The sequence below is a fragment of the Salmo trutta genome, chromosome 15, assembly GCF_901001165.1.
Source record: "Salmo trutta chromosome 15, fSalTru1.1, whole genome shotgun sequence".
Taxonomy (NCBI): domain Eukaryota; kingdom Metazoa; phylum Chordata; class Actinopteri; order Salmoniformes; family Salmonidae; genus Salmo; species Salmo trutta.
The window spans coordinates 2975414-2988882 of NC_042971.1; the positions used below are offsets into that span (position 1 = coordinate 2975414).

The following is a 13469-nucleotide window of genomic DNA, read 5'->3' on the forward strand; positions in this document are numbered from 1 at the left end:
ACACACACACACACATTGGACACACACACACACTGGACACACACACACACACACATATTGGACACACACACAAACACTGGACACAGACACACACACACACACACACACACACACACACACTGGACACAGACACACACAAACGCACACACTGGACACACACACACACACACACACACACACACACACTGGACACAAACACACACACACATATTGGATACAGACACACACACAATCACTGGATTAAGACACACACACATTGGACACACAAATTGGACACACACACACTGGACACACACCTTGGACACACACACAAACACACACACACACAAATTGGACACACACACATTGTACACACACACATACACACACATTGGACACACACACACGCAGGCACATTGGACACACACTGACATTGGACACACACACACACACACACACTGGACACACAAACACACTGGATACACGCACTGGACACACACACACACATTGGACACACACACACATATTGGATGCACACACACATGCACACACACTGGACACACACACACACACACACACACACACACATGCTGGACACACACACACACATTGGACGCACACACACAAGCACACACATTGGACACACACTCACATTGGACACACACACACACTGGACACACAAACACACTGGATACACGCACTGGACACACACACACTGGACACACACACACGCGTCATCCTATAATTGTGAGGACCTTGCCACAGGACCTTCAAATGAGGACCATCATTTCTGATTGGGAACAAACAGACACCTCATTCCAGCACTAAGTGGTCCCACAAACACAGATATCACTTCAAAACCTGAAAAAATCCAATGAAAAAATAGCCATTCAGGGCACCAGCCTAGTGAGGACCAGATAACATTTTAAATGTGGCTCTAAACTCCACATAAACACGGACTCACATAAACACTGACACACACACAATGGACAAACACACACTGGACACTCACACCTGTTTAATCAGTTTCTGGATCACAAGTTCTAGAACAGTTTCTATCTCAGTTCTATCTGCCTGTTAACCTCTATGGGCTAGGTGGGACACTTCAGTCTTCAATAAAAAGAGACCAGTGGTTGCTAGGCAGTTTCAGGACCACAGGTTCTAGAACAGCTTCTATCCCAGTTCTATCTGCCTGTTAAATCAGTTTCTGGATCACAGGTTCTAGAACAGCTTCTATCCCAGATCTATCTGCCTGTTAAATCAGTTTCTGGACCACAGGTTCTAGAACAGCTTCTATCCCAGTTCTATCTGCCTGTTAAATCAGTTTCTGGACCACAGGTTCTAGAACAGCTTCTATCCCAGTTCTATCTGCCTGTTAAATCAGTTTCTGGACCACAGGTTCTAGAACAGCTTCTATCCCAGTTCTATCTGCCTGTTAAATCAGTTTCTGGACCACAGGTTCTAGAACAGCTTCAATCCCAGTTCTATCTGCCTGTTAAATCAGTTTCTGGACCACAGGTTCTAGAACAGCTTCTATCCCAGTTCTATCTGCCTGTTAAATCAGTTTCTGGACCACAGGTTCTAGAACAGCTTCTATCCCAGTTCTATCTGCCTGTTAAATCAGTTTCTGGACCACAGGTTCTAGAACAGCTTCTATCCCAGTTCTGTCTGTTAAATCAGTTTCTGGACCACAGGTTCTAGAACAGCTTCGATCCCAGTTCTATCTGCCTGTTAAATCAGTTTCTGGACCACAGGTTCTAGAACAGCTTCTATCCCAGTTCTATCTGCCTGTTAAATCAGTTTCTGGACCACAGGTTCTAGAACAGCTTCTATCCCAGTTCTATCTGCCTGTTAAATCAGTTTCTGGACCACAGGTTCTAGAACAGCTTCTATCCCAGTTCTATCTGCCTGTTAAATCATCAACCTAAACTGTTGTCATCAGACTATTACAACATGACTGAACCTTTTGGTTCCTTTTCTGAACTTTTACCACTTTGCATTTTTTATGATATATTTTACTGTTTGTGTTTGTACCACAGGAGGTTGGTGGGACCTTATTTAGGGAGGACAGGCTTGTAATGGCTGGAGTGGAATAAGTGGAATGGTATCAAACACGTGGTTTCCATGTGTTCCATTTCATTCACTCTGTTCCAGACATTATTATGAGCCGTCCTCCCCTCAGCAGCCTCCTCTGGTATGTACTGTCCTGTATGTGAGAGAGATCCAACAAGGAATTACAATGTATGTATTACTTTTAATACCTGCAAATGGCAAATAAACTACTGGAACTCCTTATGAATGTCTGCAGCCGACAAGAGGTGAAAATATTACCGGAATATTCTGCAAAATGTTGATGAAGACGTCACTCAATCCACCCAAAACAACATGCAGTCTTTCCACAAGACTCCCATGAAGTTATAGTGTGACGTTATGAGTCGACGTTAACGTAACATTCTCACAACATACTGCACTTGTTTTATCCTGTTTTAGATGTATCCTCTGTTTAAACATTTAAACTCTTACAATAACACTGTTAAAATACCAATGTGATCATTTCTTGTCTTTTATGTTGGAAAAACAAATTGTACAATTATATGTAGACATACGCTCCATAGTTGTACAAGTATACATGGATATATTGTACTTTTCATAATAAAACATACTTGAAACAAGAAAAAGCATGTTAATTGTGAAAACAATTTTGTTATTGATTTTTACATTGCTTCTCCCTGTCTCATGTTGACATTTGTCATGAATCTTGACCTGGAGGCAGAACTGTGCGATTTCCTCTAGATATGTCAGCTGCAAAGTCAGAATTGGCTGTGGAAAATGTTGTTTTATGGTCTTAATTTAAGGGAAGGATTAGCAGTGTGGTTAGGATTAAAATCGGATTGTCTTACTTTGTGCCTGTGCCAGCTAGTAACCACTTTGCTGAACTGCCTCCAGGGCAAGATTCATGACAATAAATGCCAACCTGCCTCCAGAACAAGATTCATAACAATAAATGCCAACCTGCCACCCAGTCGTCCCCTCCTTATCTTTACAAGGCTGCAGAACATGCAAGCTAGTGATGTGGGGGTTCTCTCATAACCCTCAGTCCCCAGGTGGGTAGATGGCAGGTTGAATAAAGAGAAGCTAGTGATGTGGGGGTTCTCTCATAACCCTCAGTCCCCAGGTGGGTAGATGGCAGGTTGAATAAAGAGAAGCTAGTGATGTGGGGGTTCTCTCATAACCCTCAGTCCCCAGGTGGGTAGATGGCAGGTTGAATAAAGAGAAGCTAGTGATGTGGGGGTTCTCTCATAACCCTCAGTCCCCAGGAGGGTAGATGGCAGGTTGAATAAAGAGAAGCTAGTGATGTGGGGGTTCTCTCATAACCCTCAGTCCCCAGGTGGGTAGATGGCAGGTTGAATAATGAGAAGCTAGTGATGTGGGGGTTCTCTCATAACCCTCAGTCCCCAGGTGGGTAGATGGCAGGTTGAATAAAGAGAAGCTAGTGCTGTGGGGGTTCTCTCATAACCCTCAGTCCCCAGGTGGGTAGATGGCAGGTTGAATAAAGAGAAGCTAGTGATGTGGGGGTTCTCTCATAACCCTCAGTCCCCAGGTGGGTAGATGGCAGGTTGAATAAAGAGAAGCTAGTGATGTGGGGGTTCTCTCATAACCCTCAGTCCCCAGGTGGGTAGATGGCAGGTTGAATAAAGATTGTTGTCACAGGAAGTTCTTACTCAACACACGTTGTCTTTGAGTTCTTCTTGAGAGAAGATAAGGTCAGGGACTCAATCTGATTCATTATGATCTAGGATCAGGTCCCTCCTCTCCATGTAATCTGATTCATTATGATCTAGGATCAGGTCCCCCCTCTCCATGTAATCTGATTCATTATGATCTAGGATCAGGTCCCCCCTCCTCTCCATGTAATCTGATTCATTATGATATAGGATCAGGTCCCTCCTCTCCATGTAATCTGATTCATTATGATCTAGGATCAGGTCCCCCCCTCTCAATGTAATCTGATTCATTATGATATAGGATCAGGTCCCCCCTCTCCATGTAATCTGATTCATTATGATCTAGAATCAGTACCCCCCCTCTCCATGTAATCTGAATCATTATGATCTAGGATCAGGTCCCCCCTCTCCATGTAATCTGATTCATTATGATCTAGGATCAGGTCCCTCCTCTCCATGTAATCTGATTCATTATGATCTAGGATCAGGTCCCCCCCTCTCCATGTAATCTGATTCAATATGATCTAGGATCAGGTCCCCCCTCTCCATGTAATCTGATTCATTATGATATAGGATCAGGTCCCCCCTCTCCATGTAATCTGATTCATTATGATATAGGATCAGGTCATAGTCCTGAAGTGTAGTACTGCAGTAGGTGGGGGTTGTGGGTAGTGTAGGCCTACCTCCTCCTCTGTACACCAGGTGTATCCAGTAATAAGCTAACGGTGTACACCCGGTGTATCCAGTATAAACTAAACGGTGTACACCCGGTGTATCCATTATAAACTAAATGGTGTGCACCCGGTGTATCCATTATAACCTAAAGGGTGTACATCCGGTGTTTCCAGTATAAACGTCTCTCCCTCTGACCGACTCCCGGATCTGGATACACGTTTCTATGGAGACAAGAGGTCAGGTCAGGGGTCACACAGAACCATCACTACCACCATCATCATCCTCCTCCTCTTCCTCACCTCCATTAGAATCCTGGTAGACGTCAGTCTCCCCCAGATCTACTCCCAGTCTCCTACAGACAGACAGGTTAGGGTTAGGAGGTGTTACTGAACAGACAAGACAGACAGACAGACAGGTTAGGGTTAGGAGGTGTTACTGAACAGACAGACAGGTTAGGGTTAGGAGGTGTTACTGAACAGACAGACAGACAGACAGACAGACAGACAGACAGACAGACAGACAGACAGACAGACAGACAGGTTAGGGTTAGGAGGTGTTACTGAACAGACAGACAGACAGACAGACAGACAGACAGACAGACAGACAGACAGACAGACAGACAGACAGACAGACAGACAGGTTAGGGTTAGGAGGTGTTACTGAACAGACAGACAGACAGACAGACAGACAGACAGACAGACAGACAGACAGACAGACAGACAGACAGACAGACGTAACATCCTAATTCAACTGCAGGGTTTTAGCTCCGTCCCTGCTCTAACTCAACCACGGTCCCGGTGAAGAGTATCTGAACCAGGCGTGTTAAAGCAGGGCTGGAGGAGAAGCCTTCCCAGCGGGTAGTTCAGAGAACCCTGGGAGGGGGATGCGTTCAGCAGGACAAAACGTTTTAGAAACGTTCAGATAAAAATATGGAACGTAGAACAAACATGTCTATCTGAGAGGGGAATCGTGTGTTTCTATCAGGGCAACAACCCTGGCTGTAACCTGGAACGGCCTATCGACTTCAACCTGCGATCCTATTGGCCAGCTCCATACAAGAGGGGGGAGGAGTTAGCGGAGAACAGGACCAATCGGTCCGTTAGTTTGTCTACATGGGTCTTAGCCCCTCCTTCTGGGTTCGTGGCCAAACCCTGTCTGAGTTGCCACACTTCATTGAGACCGTCCTGGGAAAAAAACACACAAAACATTATTACCAAACAAATCAAATTTAAATTTGTCACATGTGCCAAATACAACAGGTGACCTTACTGTCAAATGCTGAATACAAGCTCTTAAACCAACAATACTTGTTAAGAGTTAAAACAGGGTGCAGCCTTGACCTCTAAATCTCTTCCAATAGGAATACATTGCCTGCTGCCCTAATTCCAACCTTCCTAAGTCTGGCAGAACTACTAATAACATTTTTATTAACAGCAAGACAATTACAGTAATATATATATTGAATGAATAAAGAGATATCTTACCTTGAACCAGTAGCAGATGCCATCTTGCTCCAAGTAATTTCTCAACGAAATGTTTTCAGAATACAGCAAAGGTAACAATCCAAAATCAGCTCCTTGGAAGTGTGTTCTCTCTCAGTATAAAGTTCTATTGAGAATGACTTCTCTGGAGAAGGCCATTATATACACACACTCAGATAGGCACAACCCTTTTTCAACATTTAAATATCGAAACAAGAAAAAAACCTGGGTTTAAAGTTGTGTTAAATTGATCATTCAGGAGATGAGATTAACACCTTGCATTGATTGTCCATCCAAGGTGGTTGCCTACGTCATTGTTATGTTGAGGTCAGAGGATAATCAGGGTGATTCATTTCAGGGCTGGGCTCTCTTTCATTCAGTAATACAGAGGCAGGGCAATCAAAGGCTCCAACTCACTGAACTGCCCATCAGCCCAGCCATTGTTATTATTCATACTGTTTGGAAACAGGTTCTATTCAGAACCTCTCAGACTAGAAAATATAAATAATATTTACTATAGTGTTTTAAATTGTTTGCATGTAGAACGGCTGGTAGGAATAATAAGAAAAAAAACTATAGTCTATCATAATAACTAAATATGTTACCTTGATGATATCAACAGGCTAACCAGCATTTTAAAGTCATAATTACCTCACCTTTACCAGCTGTAACATTAAAGTGGTAAACACATCAATGCATCACTAATTCTTATCCAATAACCTAATAAATATGGTTCTGAAATCTACCATCCTGTATTGGAAGTGATTTTACTTTTAGCACTTTGTTTTGTGTTTTATTCATCCATTTTTTGGCCAAGACAGCAGCATAAAACAAAAAAAAGTTGCAGACAAGACACAAAGGAAAATAATGAAAAAACTAATATTTTAATATGTTTTTTTCTTTAAAGTACTTTATGTTTTGTGTTTTATTAATCAATGTTTGGCCAAGACAGCAGCATAAAACAAAAAAAAGTTGCAAAGGAAAATAATGAAAAAGTAATATTGTAATCAGTAAAATGTGTGAATAGTCCTTAAAACACTGCACTCCCCAATAGCCAAGTGTAGTCTGACCGAAGCACTGCATCCTCAGCCGCTCGTTCAGCTCCACCGCTTTGACCACGTTGCTCCCGTTGTCGGTTGTTATAGCAACCGGATGCTTTTCTCGGGAGTTTCCCAGCTTGCGTCCTGCAAGGCCTCAGCTATATGCTCACCGGTGTGATCCTGGGGGGGGGGGAAATAACTTGTTTTGGAGACGACACGACGCTGTTTTCATCATCATCTCAGGCTCACATGTCCTGCTCGACCACATATCGCTGGTCAACGCAAAATGGGTCCCGTTAGCGAGCCGGTCAGCAAGGCTCTGCCTGACTTCAGTGGACATTTGTGGCAGTGCTTCTCGTGCAAAGTAGTTGGGAAGCTCATATCTCGGGTCCATAGTTTTCAGTAGCTTTTTGAATCCGACTTGTTCCACAGTTGCAACAGGGACCATATCTTTAGCAATGTGATAGGACACCGCTTTAGTTATAGTACACCACTTGCCAATTTTCTTTTCATTAGGCACCACACTGCGGGAAAATGAAGTTTGCAGTGAGCTTTGTTTCGGGGCTGGAGCTTTTTCGGGTTGTCGACGGCTTGCGGCTGGGGCTTCTGCAGCGCGCAGTTTCACACACTCTTCATATTGCAGTTTGTGCCACTGTTTTAGGTGGTGAAAAAGATTTGTAGTGCTTCTTCCACCCCTGGCTGGAACTTTTTTTATGGCACTGCCTACATATAACGTGATTTTGTTGCTCATCTGATACTTTGAATCCGAACCATCTCCAAATGACTGAGCCAATGCTTTTTCTTTTACTAACCAATTCCTCGTCAAAACGCTCCGCAGACGCTGTTGCTTCCTCCATGTTTGTTGAAGTGTCTGTTCCTGCCCCTCCGCCCTCTGTGCATGAAAGAGGAGGCGCGGGGAGCAGCGCAGAGAGCTCCGGGTCTGCAGCTTGCTTGGAGCAAGGATCAAAGCGCAAATTTCAACTATATCGATATATGCGAAATGGTCTAATTTCATATCACATTTAAAATATATATCGATATATTTTTTATATCGATATATCGCCCAGCCCTAGTCAGGCTGATAAGAACAATTCTTATTTTGTATAACGGGTCACTTACGCATCGAACACACCGACTGCGTCTTTGCATCACTGCTACGTAACATTTTGCGCAGCTACGCAACGATACTGATGCAGGAACCTTTTGCAGATGGTCGCATGCGGTTGGACACATGGAGGAGAGAATCATTTTCGCAGTATCCTCAAAACCGTGTCTTTTTGACACAACTGCTGACAGCTACAGGGACATAAACACAAAAAAATGCTGCTTGGAGACAAGTGTCCACGATAGTAGGATTGCCAGGTCAGTTTAGTAGTGAGCACGTGCTAGATGTGGCTAGTTAGCTAGCTAGCTAACCTAGCCAATGAGGTGTGTGTGTGAAAGAAATAGTCAAATATATTATGCTAGTTACTACCCCTGATAACTTTACCAAATAATCATGTTTGAAAGAGTGAGTGTGTATGTCATAAATAGTCCTAGAAATGGTAGATACTACTGTACCCCTGATAATTTGGTCAGATAACCGTGTGTGTGTCTATGTGTACAGTAGGTGACATATCCATGATAGCTATCTAATAACTATAGGTATGCTAGGTAATGGTTTGGCTTATCATGTCTATGTAGAAGAAGACTGTAGGAGGAAGTGGAGAGGACTCAGGGACAGGTATCAGAGAGAGAGAAGGGCAGAGAAAGAGAAGAAGAGGTCTGGGTCAGCAGCTTCAGGCCAGCAGCCTTGGCGCTTTGACACATTCTTTCTTTTCTGGATCCATTTATTGTGCCTAGGGCAACGAGTGGCAATTTTACAGCCAGACCATCTACTACATCATCCACAAGTGTTGTCCCCACCGGTGCATCAAGACCCTCAATGTCACCTACAACTGCGACCATCGCCTCCACCGGTGCAGCGAGACCCTCTACAATGTCTACATCATCCACAAGTATGACCACCATCGGTGCAGCCATGGAAGACGATGAAATGGAGGAAGCACCTCTGGATCTAGGACCACCTGAGATTATTATGAACCTCACGGAAGTGACCACTGAGGACCTCGTTGAACAGGATGTGGCCGTGGAGACAAACAGAGAGAGAAACCAAGAGGAACAACGTCACACCAGGCGTCATCGAAGGTTCCAGATCCACTCAACTCATTTCAGCAGAGGCTCCTCCAAGCCGTCGAGAGGGATGCAGCCCAACCTGATGCTCACAGGAAGGAGGATGAAGAGACCCTCTTTGCCATGAGCCTGGTGCCAACCCTGAAGAGGCTGCCTCAGCAAAGAAAAGCAGCAGTCAAAGTTAAAATGTATCAGCTGCTTTTCCAAGCCCAGTTCAATGGTACGTTTTTTTTCTTCTCCACATCACAGGTAGTGTCATAAGTGTTGCGACAGTGAAGTAGGTCATTCTTTACAGTATACTCATGTAGGCTAATTGGTATTTCAGATCAAAGTATTCATATGAGGCAAATGTACAGCTGTTGTTTCTAGGTTAGAAAATATCCCTAAACAACAGTTTACTGTCTAAATATTTTCCTGTCATATTCATCTTTATCTCTGAAATACAAATTCCATGAGTAAACAGCAAGTAATACCAACTTTACTGCACTGTTCCAATATTTCTGCCTCTAACTACACTATACAAGCAGTATTTAGTTAACATAAATCTCACCTTTTATGGTTTTCTTTTATGTTAAGCTTGTATGTGTTGTTTTTCTCTTCCCTTCCAGAGATGGAGTCCATTTAGCCGACCAGCTCACAGGAAGGACAGGAAGAGGAGAGGAGTTGTCTGGTTGTTGTTTTTCTCTTCCCTTCCAGAGATGGAGTCCATTTAGCCGACCAGCTCACAGGAAGGACAGGAAGAGGAGAGGAGTTGTCTGGTTGTTGTTTTTCTCTTCCCTTCCAGAGATGGAGTCCATTTAGCCGACCAGCTCACAGGAAGGACAGGAAGAGGAGAGGAGTCGTCTGGTTGTTGTTTTTCTCTTCCCTTCCAGAGATGGAGTCCATTTAGCCGACCAGCTCACAGGAAACACAGGAAGAGGAGAGGAGTTGTCTGGTTGTTGTTTTTCTCTTCCCTTCCAGAGATGGAGTCCATTTAGCCGACCAGCTCACAGGAAACACAGGAAGAGGAGAGGAGTTGTCTGGTTGTTGTTTTTCTCTTCCCTTCCAGAGATGGAGTCCATTTAGCCGACCAGCTCACAGGAAGAGGAGAGGAGATGTCTGGTTGTTGTTTTTGACCTCCCTCATTGTACCTTTCTTTTCACACACGTCCGTTCCGTTTAAATTCAGTCAATTCATAGTCATTTGTTTATAAAGTCTCGGGATAGCATTCATTATTAGTGTTACATAGATTTCTGAATTGACAGAATTGAAACTCATACACTGAAGAATTCACAGATGCTCTTTTTTAAATGTTTACACGCACACACACCTCTTTCAATAGTTGGATTTTTTTTAAACATTTTTTACACGTACCGGTCATGTTCTTTCCTGTACTTGAATACTTATTAAATGATGTTTTCATAGTCAGTTGTTTATTAATATCTCATTTAGACTTTATCTGCTCATTTCTTCCCTACACCTTCGCAGATCTAAGACAAGATGAAAGTAAAAACACATTCTCTTCCTAATTCATTTTTTTCCTATATTTTGTCAGGCCAGTGAACATGGTGTTAAACTGTACTATTTGTATGGACCCCAGGTTACCCTTTCCCTTAGTTATCATACTAACTGTATGTCCTATAACCTTAATTAGTGCTCCTGCTCACCTGATGTACCATGCCAGGTGTGTATAATACTGACGTTAATGAGAGAGGAAATGGGTTTTAAGGTGTGGTCTTTACTCCCAAATGTCACTTAAATATAGCTTCCAAATGAAGAGAGACAATGATACATAAAGTCATCTGGGGAAAAAATGATATTTTATGGACAACGGTGGATGGTTCTTAAAATAACCTTTGTGTTATTGGGCTCTTCAAAGAGCTGTTTCACTCCACGGCATACTGCCATGGAACTTCACCTGCTGGCGATGAGAAGTAGGTGGTCAGCTTCTCCCTCACCTGGAGTGCCTGTCTGGGGGCGTTGTTGGCACCTGCCTTGAAACAGTACAATTCAGTCTATGACTATATCATTAAACTATAGCCCAGGCCAACTCTACTCTTAGAAAGAATGGTACTATCTACTTCAAATGGTTCTCTGGCTTTCCCCACAGGAGATCCCTTTTTGGTTCCAAGTAGAACCCTATTGGGTTCCATGTATAACATTTTTCCCAAAGGGTTCTACCTGGAACCAAAAATGGTTCTCCTATGGGGAAAGCAGAAGGACCGTTTTGGAACCTTTTTCTCTAAGAGTGTATGTGAGTCCAATAAGAATGTAATGAATGACTGTAACTGTCTTGAACAACAAGGGGTCCTGGAGAAGACTAGCCTACCTTCATCAGGGACAGAAGGCCTGTAACTGTGTTGAACAACAAGGGGTCCTGGAGAAGACTAGCCTACCTTCATCAGAGCAGAAGGCCTGTAACTGTGTTGAACAACAAGGGGTCCTGGTGAAGACTAGCCTACCTTCATCAGGGACAGAAGGCCTGTAACTGTGTTGAACAACAAGGAGTCCTGGAGAAGACTAGCCTACCTTCATCAGAGCAGAAGGCCTGTAACTGTGTTGAACAACAAGGGGTCCTGGAGAAGACTAGCCTACCTTCATCAGAGCAGAAGGCCTGTAACTGGTGAAGACTAGCCTACCTTCATCAGGGGCAGAAGGCCTGTAACTGGTGAAGACTAGCCTACCTTCATCAGAGCAGAAGGCCTGTAACTGTGTTGAACAACAAGGAGTCCTGGAGAAGACTAGCCTACCTTCATCAGGGGCAGAAGGCCTGTAACTGGTGAAGACTAGCCTACCTTCATCAGGGGCAGAAGGCCTGTAACTGGTGAAGACTAGCCTACCTTCATCAGGGGCAGAAGGCCTGTAACTGTGTTGAACAACAAGGGGTCCTGGAGAAGACTAGCCTACCTTCATCAGGGCAGAAGGCCTGTAACTGTGTTGAACAACAAGGGGTCCTGGAGAAGACTAGCCTACCTTCATCAGAGCAGAAGGCCTGTAACTGTGTTGAACAACAAGGGGTCCTGGAGAAGACTAGCCTACCTTCATCAGAGCAGAAGGCCTGTAACTGTGTTGAACAACAAGGGGTCCTGGTGAAGACTAGCCTACCTTCATCAGAGCAGAAGGCCTGTAACTGTGTTGAACAACAAGGGGTCCTGGAGAAGACTAGCCTACCTTCATCAGAGCAGAAGGCCTGTAACTGTGTTGAACAACAAGGGGTCCTGGAGAAGACTAGCCTACCTTCATCAGGGACAGAAGGCCTGTAACTGTGTTGAACAACAAGGGGTCCTGGTGAAGACTAGCCTACCTTCATCAGAGCAGAAGGCCTGTAACTGTGTTGAACAACAAGGGGTCCTGGAGAGGACTAGCCTACCTTCATCAGAGCAGAAGGCCTGTAACTGTGTTGAACAACAAGGGGTCCTGGAGAAGACTAGCCTACCTTCATCAGGGACAGAAGGCCTGTAACTGTGTTGAACAACAAGGGGTCCTGGTGAAGACTAGCCTACCTTCATCAGAGCAGAAGGCCTGTAACTGTGTTGAACAACAAGGGGTCCTGGAGAGGACTAGCCTACCTTCATCAGGGCAGAAGGCACCACCATTTTCTTTTCATTTGGTAACATTGCATAATTAAAAAATGATTATAAACCAACTTTGGGAAAAGTTATAGTCCTAATGAACATTCTGTAAAAGTACATCTGATGTCAAATAGGGACTATTAACTAGAGAGCCCTTTAGCTAGCTAGGTTGCACATAAAAACAATGTATCAAATATCAATCAATTATGGTATCAAAGGCTTTAAAAATGTACTAGAATGTATCTTACTGGAGACAAATCGCCAGGCGTTCGACTGGGCTGATGGACTCCAGGTAGTTGGTATCCATCCGGGCGATCCTGGCTCCAACCATCTGGAGCAGGTGATCGAACTGGCTTCGGTCCAGACGAAAGTAACGTCGGAATTCCTCTCCAAACAGTCGAAGCTCTTGAAAGAGACGATGTAACTCCCCTGCCTGCTTTCGGGACTTTAACCATCTCTGAACCCACACAGTTATGCGCTTTCGGCGGGGCTGGTCCCGGCCCAACAGCGCGATCAAGACCACCTTCCTCAACGTTGGTCTCATTGTTGAAAGAGCCGACTCTGCCACCTTGACTATTTATTATGCATTTCGCTCCAAAGCTGCATTTTGGAGGGAAATTATATTATAGGCTCTCACAATTCATGTGTGGATGTCATCGAATAAATAATATACTTGGCAAATAAATCAATAAAAAATGTAAAGAAATTCTCCAGTCAAACTGTTTTTATGTAATCCCACTTTTTTTACATATATATATATATATACACTTCTGTGAATATCTGAACCATTTGCATCCAAAAATAAACTGCTCACATTCAGGAGATAAACTTTGTAAGGACTGTGTG

General features: G+C 43.8%; 1 protein-coding gene and 2 long non-coding RNA genes across 3 annotated transcripts in view; 1 reads left to right on the forward strand and 2 right to left on the reverse strand.

The window, feature by feature from the left end:
• LOC115149648 (tripartite motif-containing protein 16-like) overlaps positions 1-13469 on the forward strand; it is a 1197515-nt gene that overhangs the window by 1115837 nt on the left and 68209 nt on the right. The gene's annotated exons all lie outside the window — the stretch shown is intronic.
• On the reverse strand, positions 8627-9726 carry LOC115149670 (uncharacterized). Its single transcript, XR_003866926.1, has 2 exons — positions 9623-9726; positions 8627-9222 (listed from the first exon to the last, which is right to left on the reverse strand). It is a non-coding gene; the product is annotated as an uncharacterized LOC115149670 (long non-coding RNA).
• On the reverse strand, positions 10852-13028 carry LOC115149665 (uncharacterized). The gene is made up of 2 exons (XR_003866920.1): positions 12872-13028; positions 10852-11045 (listed from the first exon to the last, which is right to left on the reverse strand). It is a non-coding gene; the product is annotated as an uncharacterized LOC115149665 (long non-coding RNA).